The 16,835-nt window shown below is 47.3% G+C and overlaps 1 protein-coding gene across 1 annotated transcript in view; it reads right to left on the bottom strand.

Moving 5' to 3' along the window:
* The window catches only part of TNFRSF13B (TNF receptor superfamily member 13B), a 32,795-nt gene extending 31,576 nt beyond the window's left edge, over positions 1-1,219 (bottom strand). The window contains exon 1 of the mRNA XM_003800732.2: positions 1,193-1,219. The gene's annotated coding sequence lies outside the window, so the exon portion shown is untranslated. The remainder of the gene's footprint in view (positions 1-1,192) is intronic.
* Positions 1,220-16,835: the final 15,616 nt, after the last annotated feature.

Here is a 16,835-nt window from a genome sequence, read left to right as displayed (position 1 = left end):
CATCACAGCTCACAGCAAACTCCAACTCCTGGTCTCAAGCAATTCTTCTGCCTCTGCCTCCCAAGTAGCTGAGACTACAGGCACCGGCCACAATGCCCGGCTATTTTTTGGTTGCAGCCCTCATTGTTGTTTGGCCCGGGCTGGATTCAAACCTGACAGCTCAGGTGTATATGACTGGCACCTTAGCTGCTTGAGCCATAGGTGCTGAGCCTGCTTACGACTCTTAAAGAGGAGGTCTGGCAGGCTCAAAGCACTTTTGTGTTTCTGAGGGACATTTTGTGGAATAGACAGTCTTCTTCATTTTGCTGCTGAGAAGAAAGGGTTTGTCCAAGGCCACAGAGTGAGTCTGTGAACAGTGGGAGCTGGAACTCCCAACTGCCTGGCCAGGGCCGGTTTTGCAGCCCAGCTCCCAGCTCTGTCTGGTTCCTGATTCATGGTCCCAGGGCTCTGGGCAATTTCATCCTGTGTCAGGGTAGTGTCTCTCACTGCCTTGTCTAACTCTCTCAGAAACTTCTTGTATTTGGGGCCTTAACTGGGTATAAGTCTGGGAATATGGTTGCACCTTGGCCTGGGGTTGGGGACAGAACAGCAGAGGGCCTTGGACCTAGGCTGCCCCTTCCTGGGTTCCATCTATAGCCTGAGGAACCGGAAAGCCTTTCGTAAAGCCTGTGAAGCCTGCCCTAGCGAATCTCACAGGCCCAGTTTCTTCAACAAATAAATAACAAGGAAAAAAACTAAAGAGGCAGGGTGGGAGCTGTTAACAGATCAAAGTGTATGAAAGTGTCCTGAGGGCCATGCTGGGGTCCTGATTTGAACAAATCAACTGAAAAAGACATTGGTAAAACAGTCAGGAGAGTTTGAATAGTGATATTATGATATTTGGGAATTAGTTTCAGAAGTGGTAACGATAGGGATAGATCCTGAGGTATTTACAAATCAAACAGTGGGATGTTTGGTATCAGCCTCAAAATGACCCAGTGTGAGTGGCATGGGAAATGGGGGTCAGGGTGGCATGGTCACGAAGGCAATTCCTGCCTGGGCAGTGACCCTTCAGCCTGAGGCCACCTCTCCTAGAACGCAAGTCTCACCCCCAGATAAGGCGCCCAGACTCAGGCTCTGCCCTTGCAGGAGCTGGGGAGGCCCTGGACCCCCATGGGGCCCACCCCGAACCCACCTGCCCTACTACTCACACCGCTCCTTCTGACCTGCCAGGCTCCAGCCACTTGCCTGCTCCTGCCCAGGCCTTTCATTACTCAGGACAGGTATTATTAGCCTTTGATTTGATTAGTGACTGGGCTGCACTTCCTGGGTTTTCCCCCCAACCTGTAGGATGTAAATCAGCTGCATCCCTCCCAACTCATGCCTGCATGTTGGGTCTAGGAGCCCTGGGGGTGGCTGAGGCCTGGGCTCACTGGTGCACAGAACAAGAGTGGCCTGGCTTGGGCTTGACCTGAGGCATGAACTTTGGGAAGCTCAGGCCCTTATGGGTCTGGCCCGCGCCTATCCCTGGGCCTGCTGTCCTGCCCCACAGCACACAGCCCAGGCCAGGCTGCTTTTGAGTGAACTCTCCCACCTCCCAGCCCCACTCAGGCACTTTCCTCTTCCTGGACACCTTGTCTTGTTTCATTGCATGGTCAGCTCCTCCTGCTCCTCCTTCAAGGCTTTACTGAGGTATCAGCTCCTCCAGGGAAGCTGTCTCTGATTGCCCCATCCCAAATCAGCTGCTCATGCTCTATGCTTCCTTGGCCTCGTCTTAAACCCGTCAAAACCCTGGTGAGACGGAGCACCAAAGCCAGGCAGGCTGGGTTTGAATCTGGGCTCTGTCACATACCAACAGGAGGTTTTGGTGGTGATTTACCTAACTTCTCTGGGCCTCCATTTTCTCTTCTGGAAAATGATGTACTGACACTGCCGGTCTTAGAGGCTGTTGTGAGGATGAAATGATCTAACACGGTTACATACTCCCAGCAGGTACTTGGCACATAGTTAAGTTCTCAATAAATGATGTCACTGTAGGCCTTATTACACTGGATCGTGACTTCATTTCTGTGTCTTCCCAGCTCCTCTGAGACCTCCTGGGGCATAGGAGGTCCAGCAATAGCCAGAGCTGGAATGTGAGAAATTTAAAACCCAAAGAAAGGCTATAGGTGCTGAGGAAGAAACCTATGAAAGATGAGAAGGACTCAGGTGTGAAAGAAAGGGGGAAGGCACTTGAGGAAGCAGTGATAGCCAGACAGTGGAGGTAGGACAGGAGAGGAAATACAGACGGTCAGCAAGCAGAGAATGCTCTATCCCATCAGTTATCAGAAAAATACAGTTTAACAATGAAAATTGGTCCATCATCTGTCATCTGTCAGGTCGGCTAAATTTTAAAGTTTGATAATATCAAGTGCAGGAGGTGATTGAGGGAAGCACAGACTTGAGCCTGTTGGAGGGAGGGCAACTTTCCAGTACCTATTACAATACAAAATGCACAGCCACCAGCAGACGTCACTGAAGCCTAGTGTGCAGACAGTGGAGGTGCCTGTCCAGCAGAGATGTCTGAGTAAACAGCATGCATAAGTCATAGCCACAGTTAGAATACACTCTAGAAGCTTGTGGGGATAGATCATCAAGTGGAAAAAACAAGTTACAACATGGTAACCAGTGTTGATAACATACATATCACCAGTGTGATGTCTTTTAGTGAAACAAAACCAACAAATCTCACACACACACACACACACACACACACAGATGTCATACATGAGAAATGTGACACAATATGACATGACTCCCTGAAGGTGGCAAAAGGGATCAGTTTGGGTGTGGGTCAAAGAGAACTTCAGCCCTATTTGTAACAATTTAATTTTTACTTGGAGATTTTCATTACTTAAAATTTAGCTGATGTGATATAAATTATATATTTTAACTCTTCAATCTAATTATATTAACGGTTAAAATGCACATGTGGTAAAGAAAAAATTCAAACAGTGCAAAAGGGAGACAGTGAAAAGTAACCACTTCTCCCTTTGTGTCAGTGAAAAGTAACAAAACCACAGGTGGGCTCTGGGAGGGCAGTTTTCTAAGGAGAGATGACAAATAGTTGCATTGCCAGTAACTTTCTGCCTACTGAACAGGAAAGCCCGCAGTCACCGCAGTCACCGTGGGGTCTCACTGTGCCCTCTGCTTGCATACCTCCAGGGTCAGGGGTCTCACAGAGCAGCTGGCTTCCTGGGGGGGTCAGCCCTGAGGGTTAGAAAGCTCAGCTCTGTCTGTTGAGCAGACTGTGCCTTTTAGAAATGGACCCATTGGGCTGGTTGTTGCTCTCTGAAGCCACACACATCATCTTGATCAATGTGCAGTATTGTGGAGTTTTATTTATTTATTTTTTTGAGACAGAGTCTCAGTTGCCTTGGGGAGACTGCCGTGGTGTCATAGCTCATAGCAACTTCAAGCTCTTGGGCTCAAGTGATCCTCTCGCCTCAGCCTCCCAAGTAGCTGGTACTATAGGTGCTCACCATAATGCCCAGCTAGTGTTTTAAAGGCAGGGTTTTGCTCTTGCTCAGTCTGGAACTCCTGAGCTCAAGCAATCCATCGGCTTCAGCCTGCCAGAGTGCTAGGATTACAGGTGTGAGCCCCACGCCCCAACTACTGTGGAATTTTAAACCCAGCATATGTTACTCATGAAATGAAAAATAAAATTGAGCTTGATTTCTGGGATGGCTGGAAATTGGATGGTAGGGTTCCTTATGTTGGTCTCACTGCTGATCACAGCTTTTCTCAAATACAGTTTACAGATAATGGATTTCATTTGCTTTCTATTTTCTTCCATTAGAAGTATAATTTACATGCAATGAAGTGCACACATTTTAAATAGGAAGTTCAGTAAATGTTTATAGTTTGCACAGCCAGGCAACCAGAGTCCAGATGGAGACTCAGAGTGCTGGCAGCACAGGGAGGCCCCTCACCCACCCCAGGCAGTGCGCGCACCCCCACCCAGAGGGCCAGTGTTCTGTTCTATGTCGAAGAGGCTTTGCCTGTTCCTGAACTTCGTGTGGGATTATTTCACAACCCATGAAAACAGATTACTCTTTCACATTTGGTCATCTCAGAAAAGGTGCTGGAGGTTTCTGAACCTCATTCTGAACTTTCTAAACCTCATTCTGGCCCAGCCGTTTCTGAGCTGTCTCCCAGAGGGACATGCGATTTTAATTTTAAGCTCCCTGGTCAAGGTGATAGAAGAACTTTGGAACCCAGACTACAGATATCTTTTATATTTCAGGGCTCTTCAGCTGGCTCTTAAGCATGTGTGCATTTTAACTCTTTAATTATATGTATTTTTTTAAATTAAGTTTTTATTTTTATTTTATTTTTTGTAGTTTTTGGCCAGGGCTGGGTTTGAACCCACCACCTCTGGAATATGGGGCTGGAGCTCTACTCCTTTGAGCCACAGGCACCGCCCTAATTATATATTTTAACTCCTCAGTCTAACTACATTAAAGGCTAAAATGCATACATGGTAAAGAAAAAATTCAAATAGTGTAAAAGGGAGATACTGAGCAGTGACGACTTCTCCCATTTAGATATACCCCAGACCACAGTTTCCCTCCTGAAGTCAGCACCTGTTAGAGGCTCCTGTTTTCACAGACCTCAGCAAAGTCCAGGCACTTCCACCAGTGTCACCAGAGGGGACATTTCCCCTCACCCTTCATTCCTCCCCACACCTTTTTTTAAACAATTGCTGGCTTGTACACTGTTTATGTATTATATATTTTGCCATTTCTTGATTTAATAAGCCCTGTCTATCAGTTCTTATATTTTTAATGAGCTCTTAAAATGCTCACTAGGAACAATAAGGAGAGGAGAATTTCTGAAGCACTTACTGTGTGTGGCGCTGCTCTGAACACTTCACCGGCACGCCAGATGGCCTCACCTTCTCCTCTCACTGAAGGGATGAGTTCCTTAAGTGGCACTGCTTACTCAAAGGGATATTGATTGTCAAATTGCTCAGTATTTCCCAGGGAGATTGTCCCACTCTGCCGGAGCACAAGTGCGTGGGTGGTATTTTGACCCTAAGGGTGCAGGCCCACTCTTGCTATTTCAGTCCTTTGAGCTCCTTTGAGTGGCTATTGAACCTTCTACTGAGACAGTTATAGAGGTGAGACAAAAGCAAGAGTAGCCAAAAGAGGATGTTTCTTAGAAATGCAGAGAAAGCCCTCATTTTCATCACTGCAATTTACATAGACAACTCAGATGTGCTTAATTTCCCATGCGTTTATGTTAATTTCTCAGAAATCTAGATACCATTATTTTAGCAAAACCCAAAAAAGCAAACAGTAGGGTTTTAAAAAATGAATCCACAACCTTTTGTGAGATCTAATTTCTTTTCTTATTTTAAAAAAATTCCCCTCTTAATTTCTTTGTGAAAAATTAAAGACTTAGAGAAAGGTTAAAAGTATAGTGAAGACTCTTGGGCCCTCCACCTAGGTCCGACAGCTCATCACATTATTGGTATCTATGTGCCATCTCCCACCTCTGTCTCTACCTTCTTGCTGAGACTCCAACCAGCAACTTGCAGACATCATGACTGTTCATTCCCAGAGGCTTCAGTATATACTTTCTAAAACAATGGACACTCTCTTGCACAGGCTGTTGTGATCACACCTATGTTGGCTAAGATCTTCTGCTCTCTCGGCCATATGTAAATGTCCCCAGTGATTCTAAGAAGTTTTTCATGGCTGCTTCTTTTGAATCAGACTCTGACCCAAGGCACATATTCATTGCATTTGGCTCTTTGGTCCTTTTGCATCTAGAGTAGTCCCCTTCCTTTTTCTCTCTTTTGCCTTCTTTTCTTTCCTTCTGTCTGATGTTGACTTATGGAGAGACTTCTTATGTGTTATGGAATGTCCCACAGCTGGATCTCTCTGGCTATTTCTTCCTGGTATTGCTTAACATGTCCCTTTGTCTACAGAGAGCTCTTGGAGGCATATGATGGCAGCTTGGTGTCCCATAGCAAACCACTGTCTTTGCAGTTAGTGCCACATGTGGGTGATGCTCTAGCACATTGTGAACATGCTGGACCTTGACAGACAGGACAACCTTTCTCTTGATCACTCTGGTGTCCTTGGCTGGAATACATATCATACCTGCAAGGTGGGCACTAGGAAATGCCCAATTGACCACACTAATGTTATTCCCACTAACCACATGTGGCTTTACCTGTCTCCATATCTTCATCTACACAGGATAGTATCAGACTATTAATTTTGTGCCAAACAAGAAATGGTGTCTTGTTTCAATTCATGTTTCCCAATTATTCTCATTGCTGTGTTCAGACGTCTGTTAGCCACTGGCAGGGATGGGATGTGAACTGCTTTGAACTGCCTTCACTGTCTCCTGCCCCACACGTCTGAGCTGCTTGTGAACACTCGGTCTTTCCTCTGAAGCACTCACCCCAAGGCAGCACAGTCAGGTGGTTGTCATGGAGGGAGTATAACTATTCTTAATTTACAATGTCCTTACCTTTGAATAAATAATAATGGTTGCCACTTGTTTCTCAGTTTACTTGTGTTGGTTGCCAGGCACTTTCCCTGCCTTTTTTCGTCCTTTCAGGAATTTGTTTATTAGTATTCCTATTTTGCTGAAGAGGAGACTGAGGGTCAGAGAGGTACAGTGACTTGCCTAAGGTCATAGCACTGGTAAATGATCTCCCTCCAGAGCCCAAACCCTTCCCTCTATACAGTATTTCTTCTATATTCTCCTCCCAGATGCCTAGATAGTGCCCAGAGAAAAAGAAGGACAACTTGTCCCTGAAAGAAGAAGCTAGTTTCTGTTTTTTCTGCCCCCTCCCTCCCTGGTCCCCACGACTATGAGCAGAGAAACTATTTGTTAACCAAAAAGCCTTGAAAATAGTTCCCAGTGCACTGGCCCAGGTTTCTGGGTCAGGAGATAGAGAAGGCAGTTCAAAATACAGTCAGCCCTCCATACCTGCAGTTCTGCACCTGGGGATTCAACCAACCACAGGTAGAAAATATTTGGGGAAAAAAAAATAGGCTCGGTGCCCATATCTCAGTGGTTAGGGTGCTGGCCACATACACCGGGGCTGGAGGGTTTGAACCAGCCTGGGCCTGCTAAACAACAATGACAACAACAAAATAGCCAGGTGCTGTAGCCAGGCACCTGTAGTCCCAGCTTCTCGGGAGGCTGAGGTAAGAGGATTGCTTAAGTCCATGAGTTTGAGGTTGCTGTGAGCTGTGACGCCAGGGCACTCTACCCAGGGCGACATAGTGAGACTCTGTCTCAAAAAATAAATAAAACAATAAGAACAATGCAGTATAGCAGCTATTTATACAGCATTTACACCATATTACGTTAGAAGTAATCTAGAGACCATTTAAAATATACAGGAGGGTGTGTATATGCTATATGTAAGTAAATACTGCATCAGTTTATTGAGAGACTTAAGGGTCTGTGGATTTTGATATCTGGTCCTTCATCCTACCGAGGGATGACTTGTTCTCACCTACAGCTCAAGAAGAAAAGGTAGGTTGGTGATCTCTTAATCTCTTACAGGTTTGGTTTTAGCCAGGTTGGGTGGTTTGGGTAGGGAATGGAGCTACAGGACAGAACATCCAAGAAACTTTTAGATCTTACACTGGGGGGGGGGGGAAGAGAATCTCTCTCTTGTTAAAGTTCTCTATTGTACACATGACATTGACAAAGATTGACAGACTTCCTCAGTGTCATGGGAGCTCTGTTACAGAGGCTGCTCCTAGGTGGGTGAGACTTTCGGCTGTCAGGTCCCTCCTGCCCTTGTGATGGACCGTCGGGAGAGCTGAGGCAGCCTTGACCCCAGAGCCCAGAAAAGCATTCAGCTCACAATAGAATAAATAAATGAATGATTCAGAATGAATCATAAAAAACGAATTAAAAAACAGACAAACAACTTTTGATTCCTTTGGACTCTGCTGGGTGAAGGGGACCTGTCCGAGGAAGGAGAATCAATGAACCGGGTCCTTCGTGAGAAGATGGGGGGCTGGCGGCCGTCATGACTCAGCGAGCTCTCCTGGCCACAGCCCAGTGATTCACAGATGTCCTGGGGGAGATGCTCAAAGGCCCAGAGCAGTGTCTGGAAGGCCCCTCCCACCTGGCCCCGCCCGGCCCCGCCACCCTGCTCTCTTTCCTCACCCCTGGCCGGCCCAGGCCCGGCTCCGCCTTCCTGCTCTCCTTCCCCTCCCCTGCGCTTCTCGCAGCTCCAAGCCCAGGTCGTGTGGCTCGGGCTTCCCAACCGCTCCACGCTGGCTCTTTGCACCACTGAGTCCCAGTTCCAGCCTCGCCTTTTCACAGAGGCCACCTGGCCAGAGCCCCCACCCCGGCCACCCCCTACCACCTCGATCGGGTTCATTTCCAGCGGCACTCAACCTCTGCTGGGACTGAGCTGGCGGCTCCTGTGTGCGCAGTGGCTGTCAGCTTTCCAGACTAGGGGCCAGGGCGGTGATCCTGATGTCACCGTGCACGTGGAGCTGCGCCTGGGTGCGACTGGCACCCTCCAGACAGCTCCAAGGATGGGAGGAAGCAGGGCCAGGGCCAAGCGCCGCTGAGGCTTCTAACGCAGTGGTTCTCAACCTTCCTAATGCACAATGTATTTTCATTGTTAAGAAGGGGTCGCGACCCATAGGTTGAGAACCAGTGCTCTAAGGGCTGAGAGCCCGACGGGAGCAGCCGCCAACGCGCACTTAAGGAGACACGGTGATGTGCGTGAGAGTGCGGCAGGCGTGAGGCTACTAATAAGCCGCATGGTGGGATGACCACGTCCATGTGCCAGGCTTGAGCCTGATTTTTAAATTACTGTATCCTCAAAATAAGCAGCAGCTGCCATGACCCTTTTTACAGATAGGGGGGTCAAGGCTGGAAGACACCGGCTGCTTTGCCCGCAGCCTGGGATGTGGGGCCAAGCTGGGCTCCCGCAGACACCTGCGGCAGAGCGTGGGCCCTTTCTGCTGAGCACCGAGCAGCCAGGGATAGAACTGACTTTCTCAGGCCTCAGATAAGAGCCCATGCTCCTGCCATCCTACTGGTCTCCACCCCAGGAACCCCAACCCTCTCAGAGGGGACAGCCAAAGCAGAGTTGTTTGTGAACATTAATTGAGCACCTGCGGTGTGCAGGGGTGCTGGGGTCACAGCTCTTGCACTGGTGGAGCTCACAGTCCATGAGGTTATGGCAGTGGACCGGACAACAAAGGTGCAGACACTCTGTACAGGATGTTCTGTCCTGTAGCTCTATTCTCTGTGGGACCGAGAGAGGCAGGCCCAGAAATGCTGAGGGTGACCTGTGGTGGCCTTCTGGCAGCCTCTGCAGAGGAGAAGTCTGCAGAGATTCAGGGGAAGGGCTGCAGGGCTTTGGTGCAGTTAGAATAGTGGCTTTAACATGTTGGTGGAGGGGAAAGAAAGGCCAGAGGGAAGAGGGCCAGGAATGGGTGAAATATCTATCACCTTGGGCTCCCCAAGAGTCTGGCCCTCCAGAAATGTCTGAATCAGACTGGGTCAGTCAGTGCCCTGCTTGACAAAAACAATGAACAGTTTCTGGTGCAGCCTGTCTTCAGGAAAACTTTCCTTCAGGGAGGATAGGGAATGTGAACCTCCTGTGTATGCAGATAGAACAGGCAGATTAGCAATTCTCAGGTTGCAGAAGCAGACTTTAAAAGTTTTGAGTAAAAAAGAAAAACATATTTAAGACCGTTTGTGTTGCTTAATCTGTTACTGTTGCTTAGTCTGTTACTATTGAAGGCTCATCTATTTTCCCTCTTTTTGTGATAAATGGGGACTTAGTTCTGACACAGGCTAAGCCAGCTCTGGGGTCCCTAAACCAGGTAGCCAGGCTGGCCTGATTGCTTCAGCTCTGAACTCAAACTGGCAAAGGACAAGAGCCCCAGGATAAGAGCAGTGAGATCCTACCTCTAGTGGCTACCCTGAACCACCGACGTTACATTTTGAGTTGGTATCTATAATAATAATAGCCAACCATCCTAATAAAACTGTGAGGTGGGTGCAAATGTGAGCTGAGCATAACGTGGCTCAGAGAGAGTGGATTGCCTCCTGCACACAACATATCCACAATCACCTCCGTCCTCAGTCTTTCCCATTTCAGTAAGTGACATGACTGTTTACTGTGCTAAATCACTCAAACCAGAAATCTGGGCATGATCCTTGATTCCTTCCTTTCTCCATCCCCACATATTATCTTATGACCAGCTTGACAGTTCTACCTTCCAAAACACAGACCATTTTGAATGTGTCTATTTCCCTCCCATCTCCTCTCCTGTCACTTCTGCTGTACCCACTGTCATCTCTCTAATTAGCCTCTAACTGGTCTCCCACTACTACCCAGTCTCCCCCAGCAGGTACAGGTGATCTTTTTGAAATGGAAATCATACACATGTCAGCCCTTACTAAAAACTAACCCTCAAATGTCTGTCATTGCCCTTATATTTTTTTCTCTGCCTATTTCTAAGATTTTTTTCCTTGTCTTTGGTTTCCAGTAATGTACTGTGCCTGTCTGTGTGTGATTGCTTCACATTTTTCCTAAGAGTTTACAGTCCTTCCTAAATCTATGGCTCAATGTCTTCCATTTACTTAAAAAAAAGGTTTTTTTTTGAGACAGAGTCTCACTATGTTGCCCTCAGTAGAGTGCCATGGTGTCACAGCTCACAGCAACCTCAAACACTTGGGCTTAAGTGATTCTCTTGCCTCAGCCTCCCAAGTAGCTGGGACTACAGGTGTCTCCCCCTCCCTCACCCCCAACACCTGGCTGTTTTTTGGTTGGCAGGCCATTATTGTTTGGCAGGCCTGGACTGGATTCAAACTTGCCAGTATGGTGTATGTGGCGGCACCCTAACCACTTGAGCTACAGGTGCCAAGCCTACTTAAAAATATTCTTAGTTATCATCTCTTAAACCATTACTGCTCCTCAACGCTTTCTTGTGCTTCTTCTCTGGGACTCCAGTTATATGTATGTGAGACCTCTTATCCCACATCCCATGTGTCTCTTATGCTCTTTTCTCTCTCCATTCTTTAGCCTGGATATTTTCTTCTGGCCTGTCTTTCAGTTCTTTACATCTCTCTTTACCTGTATCTAATCAGTTATTAAACTTATCTTTTGAGTTTTTTATAGTGTTTTTGTTTTAGGAATATGGTTTTACTCTTACACCAGGCTAGAGTGTGGTGGCATGATCATAGCTCATTGCAGGCTCCATTTCCTGGCTCAAGTGATGCACCTGCCTCAGCCTTCTAAGTAGTTGGGACTGCAGCCACACGTGGCCCACAATATCCAGCTAATAAAAAAAAATTTTTTTTTTAGAGACAAGGTCTTGCTATATTGCCCAAGCTGGTCTCAAACTCCAGACCTCAACTGATCTTCCTGCCTCAGTCTTGCAAAGTGCTGGGATTATAGACATGAACTACTGTGCCCAGCCATCTTTTGAGCTCTTAACTTCAGTTACTGAATTTTTCAGGTCTACAATTTCCATTGTTTTTCTTAGTCCCTCTTTTAGTTTATTTTCTTCCAGTATTTTCCTTTTCTTTTTTTAAAAATATAATGTACTTTATTTTTTAGAGTAGTTTTAAGTTCACAGGAATATAGAGTGAAGGTACAGAGAATTCCACACACCCCTTTATTTCTCCCACCCCCTCCCATGCACAGCCTCCCACTATTAGCACCCTGCTCCAGAGAGGTACATTTGTCATTACAGTGAGCCTACATTGACACATAATTGTCACCCAAGTCCATAATTTACTCTCGGTTTTATTACACATCGTACGGGTTTGGACAGATGTATAGTGACAGGTCTTCACTACTGTAGTATCACACAGCAGTCGTGCTGCCCTAAAACCCTCTGTGCTCTGCCTGTTCATCTGTCCCTCCTCTCTGACTTCTGGCAACCACTAGTCTTTGTACTGCTTCTATAGTTTTGCCTTTTCCAGAATGTACTAGAGTTGGAATCATACAGTTTGTGGCCTTTTCAGGCTGGCTTCTTTCACTTAGTAATATGTCTTTAAAGTTCCTCCCTGTCTTCATGGGTTGATAGCCCGTGTGTTTTTAGCACTGAGTAATGCTCTGTGGTCTAGAGGCGCGGCAGTGTATTTGTCTGTGTGCTACTGAAGGACGTCTTGGTTGCTCCTAAGCTTTGGCAGTTATGAATAAAGCAGCTACATTGGTGTGCAGGTTTCATGTGGATACACGTGTTCAGTTCATTTGGGTGAATACCAAGGGGCATGGCTGGGTGACGTGGTGACAGTATGCTTAGTTTTTGATTCTCTTTTGTAGATTCTCATTCACTGACAAACTTTTTCATATTCTCTTTTAATTCACTGAAAGTTTAATCATAGCTATTTCCAAATCCAGGTCTGATAACTCCATGATCTGGATCCCCCTGATTTTTACTGTTTTTTGTTTTCCCCCCTGATTTTTAGCCAAGTCTTACACTCTTGTAATCCTGGATATTAAGTATAAAAGAATATAGAAATAATTTGCTGTTATCTTCCTCCTTACATTTGCTTCTGGTGGCAGGCAGGTTGGGAAGACTAGCAGACCCAGGTCACTTTAATTCAATGAGAAGCTGAGATCTGGCCCCATGAGGGCTGGCCTATTTCTTATGCACCTTATTCTAGAGGAGCAGCTGTGAAGGACACTCACATAGCAGGCTTCTCCTCAGTGGTCTCTAAACCAAGATTTGTCCGCTCCTCCTTCCAAGCTCCATGAGCCTGAAGAAAGTTTTACTCAGGGTCTCAGCCTCTCAAGTCAGTAGCCACGCACAGGGAGGGTGGCTGGCACAGGCACTCTCTGCATGTCTGTCCTCCTCTGGGTCTTGTTCCATAATTCCTCTAACTCTTTGCTACCTTGATAGTTCTCTGATACCTTCAAACAGATGTCATTTTTCAATTTTGAATTATGTTCAATTTTTCTATTGTTCTCAGCAGGAGGAATGTCTGAAATAATCTACCCCATCATTGCTGGAAGCCCCAATTGTCTTCAGAATAAAGGGAAAGCTCTTTGTCATGCCTGCCAGGTGGGGATGGGTTAGGCAACTAAGGCCCTCAGCTTCATGTCACCACTCCTGCTGCTCACCACACCATGCTGAGATATTGAGCTGTTTCTTGTTTGTGGGATATGCCAACCTTCTTCATGCCCCAGGACCTTGGCATATGCTCTTCTCTTTGTCTAGAATGTTTTTCCATTACCTCATCCTCCAAGTCTATGTTCAAATGTCACTTCCTCTGAGTGACCTTTCCTACCTTGCATTCTAAAAGTAGTTTACTCCTCACCTAACACATTCAAGATATTCCTCTCTACCTGTCCTCTCCTATATAACACAGTTGGCCATGGATTCCACCAACCAAGAATTAAAAATATTCAGAACAAGATTATATCTGCACTGAACATGTACATATGTTTTTTCTTGTCATTATTGCCTAAACAATATGATTATAACAACTATTTACACAGCATTTACACCATATTGGGAATTAGAAGTGATCTAGAGATGATTTAAAGGGCACTAGAGGATATGGGTTATTTTACATCAGGAACTTGAGTATGTTCAGATTTTGGTATGTACAGAAGGTTCTGGAACCAAGGCCCCCAGCTACTACTACTCTAGAGCCCTGACCACAATTTAAAATTATAAACAACAACAACAAAAGAAATAAAAATAAAAATAAAACTATGAACAGTACAGTCTCTATAGCTGACCCTCTCTGTACACTAACCACCTCCTTAAACTGACCTACTTTTTATAAACCAGATATGCACCACACGTACTTATCAGTATAGGCCTAGTTCCTATGTTGACCACCTCTGTAAGTTGACCAGTTTGTTACAGACCCTTGAGTGGCCAACTTACAGAGGGTCTAATGTGTCATATTTATCTTTACTTGCTCATTATCTGTCTTAGCAAAGTGCTTTGAGGGCCAGGCCTCTTTTGTCTTGGGCCCCGCGGATAGATGCTGCAATAGAGATTAAGTCCTCTGGGAATTGCAGGCGAGGGGTGGGGAGGTGACACAGGGAAAGCAAGAAGCCAAGGAAGGGTGTTTTTATGCCAGCTGCCACAGCAGGCAACAGGAGCTCAGGCCCATGGGGAGGCTGGGAAGGGTGGTGAGGGCTGGGGTGAACTCGCCAAGTCCTGTTGATGGAAGGCTGCCGTAGGGACATGTTAGTTCCCAGCCAGGCGCTGCAGCCCCCTCAATTCCAGAAGCTCAGAGAAACAGACCCCTGGCAGTTGGGGGTTTTCTGGGGCCCAGTCTGGCAGGAAAGCTCAAGGGAGTCATGAGGCCCTGATAGGGTTGTGCTGTTCTCGTGATTATTTTATTCCCAGCCCCTAATGCAGGCCTGGCATACAAGAGGAAGTTGCTAAATATTTGTTGAATGAATTCTGTGCCAGGACTCAGATGTAGGTGCTGGAATGGGCTGAGCATGGTATTAAAGACGCTGTTGTAGTCCTTCTGTGGCCCCTGCCGCCCTGTGGGGTATGATGAGGACCTAGAGCTCATCCCATGTGAAGATAAGACTGTGTATCTCAGGAGAGGAGGAGGTGGTAGTCCCCACACCCTGTGGGTGGTCCTATCATGTGGGCTTATCCTGGGCAAAACCCACAGCTGACAAGGGCAGCTCACCTCAGCCTGAGGAAGAGCTGCCCCAGGGGGTATTCCTGTCATCACTGTCCTTTAGGAGAAAGCATCCACACTGGTTGAGGGGATAAGACGGCACTCTTCTTAGGGGCGGATAAAAAGAGCAGGTCTAGGGTGGCGCCTGTGGCTCAAGGAGTAGAGCCCTGGTCCCATATGCCGGAGGTGGCGGGTTCAAACCCAACCCTGGCCAAAAACTGCAAACAAACAAACAAAAAAAGCAGGTCTAGTTTAGCACCACACCTGGGTGAAGGGCTCAACAACAATTTGAACTTTACCTTAGAATTGAAAACAACAAAACCTAAACATTTGTACCCTCATATTAATTTGGAAAAAAAAGAGCATGGCTAAGGAGATACCTCAAGACAAAAGCACAAAAACTCCACGGTCAGTGGGGCGCTCACCCTGGGCAGGTCAGACCAGAGCTAAGGCAGGATGAGGGAAAACACCACCATCTGACTTTTATGGTGCTGTGTTCTGCCAAGTTGTAGGAGGGCCCATTGGGTTCCAGAGCACCTGGAGCCTGCACTGAGATCCAAGGAAGGAACTGAAGAGGCTGAGGTGGCCCCAGCACACCAGAATCTGACAGTTCGACCCTCCTGTGTGATACTGGGTTAAGCATGGGTCTACACAGCTCTGCAAAGGCATTTCTTAGGTGAGATTAACTGTGGGTAAAGCAGACTGCCCCATGATGGGGGTGGGCCTCCGCCAGTCAATTAAACTTAAGAGAAAAGGCCTGAGATCCCCCAGAGAAAGAATGCCGCTTCCAAAACACGGTGGACTTCTGATGCAAATCAGCTCTTCCTTGAGTTTCCAGCTGGTCCTGCAGATTTCAGACATGAAATCCTGTGAGCCAATTCCTTAAATCTGTCTGTCTCTGTCTCTCAACCCCCTGCCTCCACTGGTTCTGTTCCTCTGGAGAACCTGATTAACACACCTGCCCATGAGGTGAGGGTGCCAGCACTCCTGTCTGCAGCCTGGGCCTCTCTGGCAGCCTGTAGTGTCTCCTCCGGCTTTCAGCAGGCCTCGGCGTCCTATTCTCAGGACAGACAGCACTGTTCTCCTGGTTGCCCAGCCCTGCTGTGGTCTGAATGTGTCCCCAGAGTCCACGTTTTGGAAGCCTTCTTCCCAGTGTGATGTGTTGTGAGGCAGGGTCTTAAGGGAGGCCCTCCCAAGAGTGGGTAAAGGCTGTCGGGAGTGGGCTCTCTCACTCTGCTCTGTCGTGTGAGGACCCACACTAGGTGCCAGGGCTTGATCTTGGACCTGCCCATCTCCAGAATATGAGTACTAGGTTTCTGTTCTGGATAAATTACCCAATCTCAGAATTCTGGGATAGCATCACAAATGGACTTCCACAGCCCGTACCCTTTCTCTCTCTGTCAACCTGTCCACCAGTAAGCCTGTTGGCTTTATGTCAAAATAGGCCCAGAGTCACCTGTCCACTGCTCACCACCTGCCTGCCTGCTTCCAGCCACTCCCAGCCCCTGCTTGGCATCTGGATTCCAACCAGTTCTACCACGTGGCTGTGGGAGGGGTCCTGCCAACCTGGAGTCAGACTGTGTCCCCTGCCCCCCAACCCTCCTATCTTACCCAGGGCAAAGCCAAGGTTCTCAAAAGTACGCAAGCCCCACATGGCCTTGGCCTCTTCCCCCGACCCCCCCATCTCTGCCCCATTTCTCTGGCTTCTTTGATGTTCCTAAGATTGGCCAGGGAGTTCAGGGCCACAGGTGTTCTTTGCTCGACATGATTCCTCCTTGACCTCCTACCAGAAACTGCAGCTGGCCTGGTGGTTTGGCTCAGGCCTCTCTGAGGCCATGGGGACTCCAGGTCAGGTTCCCAGATAAGCCCCTGAGGCCCTCCAGCCCAGACCTCCTGACCCAGTTTTCTGTTAATTACAACTTTGAAAGCTCATCAAGATATGACATATCTGTTATAGTCATCCCTGCATAGCTCCCAGGATGTTCGCAGATGGGACACCCCAGCCCCACCTTCTGCTATATCCCTGTGGGGTGAGTGCATCCCCACCTCTGTACATGGTCCTGTCTCTGTACTTTCAAACAAGGAATAATAGCTGCTTCCATTTTTTTAACAATGAACTTTTAATTTAGGAATGATTTTAGAGTAACAGAAAAATTGAAAAGATACTATAGAGATACTCTTCCCCCAGCTCTCCT

Source organism: Otolemur garnettii, unplaced genomic scaffold (genome assembly GCF_000181295.1).
Source record: "Otolemur garnettii isolate 467f Iridium unplaced genomic scaffold, OtoGar3 scaffold00182, whole genome shotgun sequence".
NCBI lineage: Eukaryota > Metazoa > Chordata > Mammalia > Primates > Galagidae > Otolemur > Otolemur garnettii.
The sequence above is the reverse complement of the archived record's forward strand: the minus strand, read 5'-3'. Positions and strand labels throughout refer to the sequence as shown.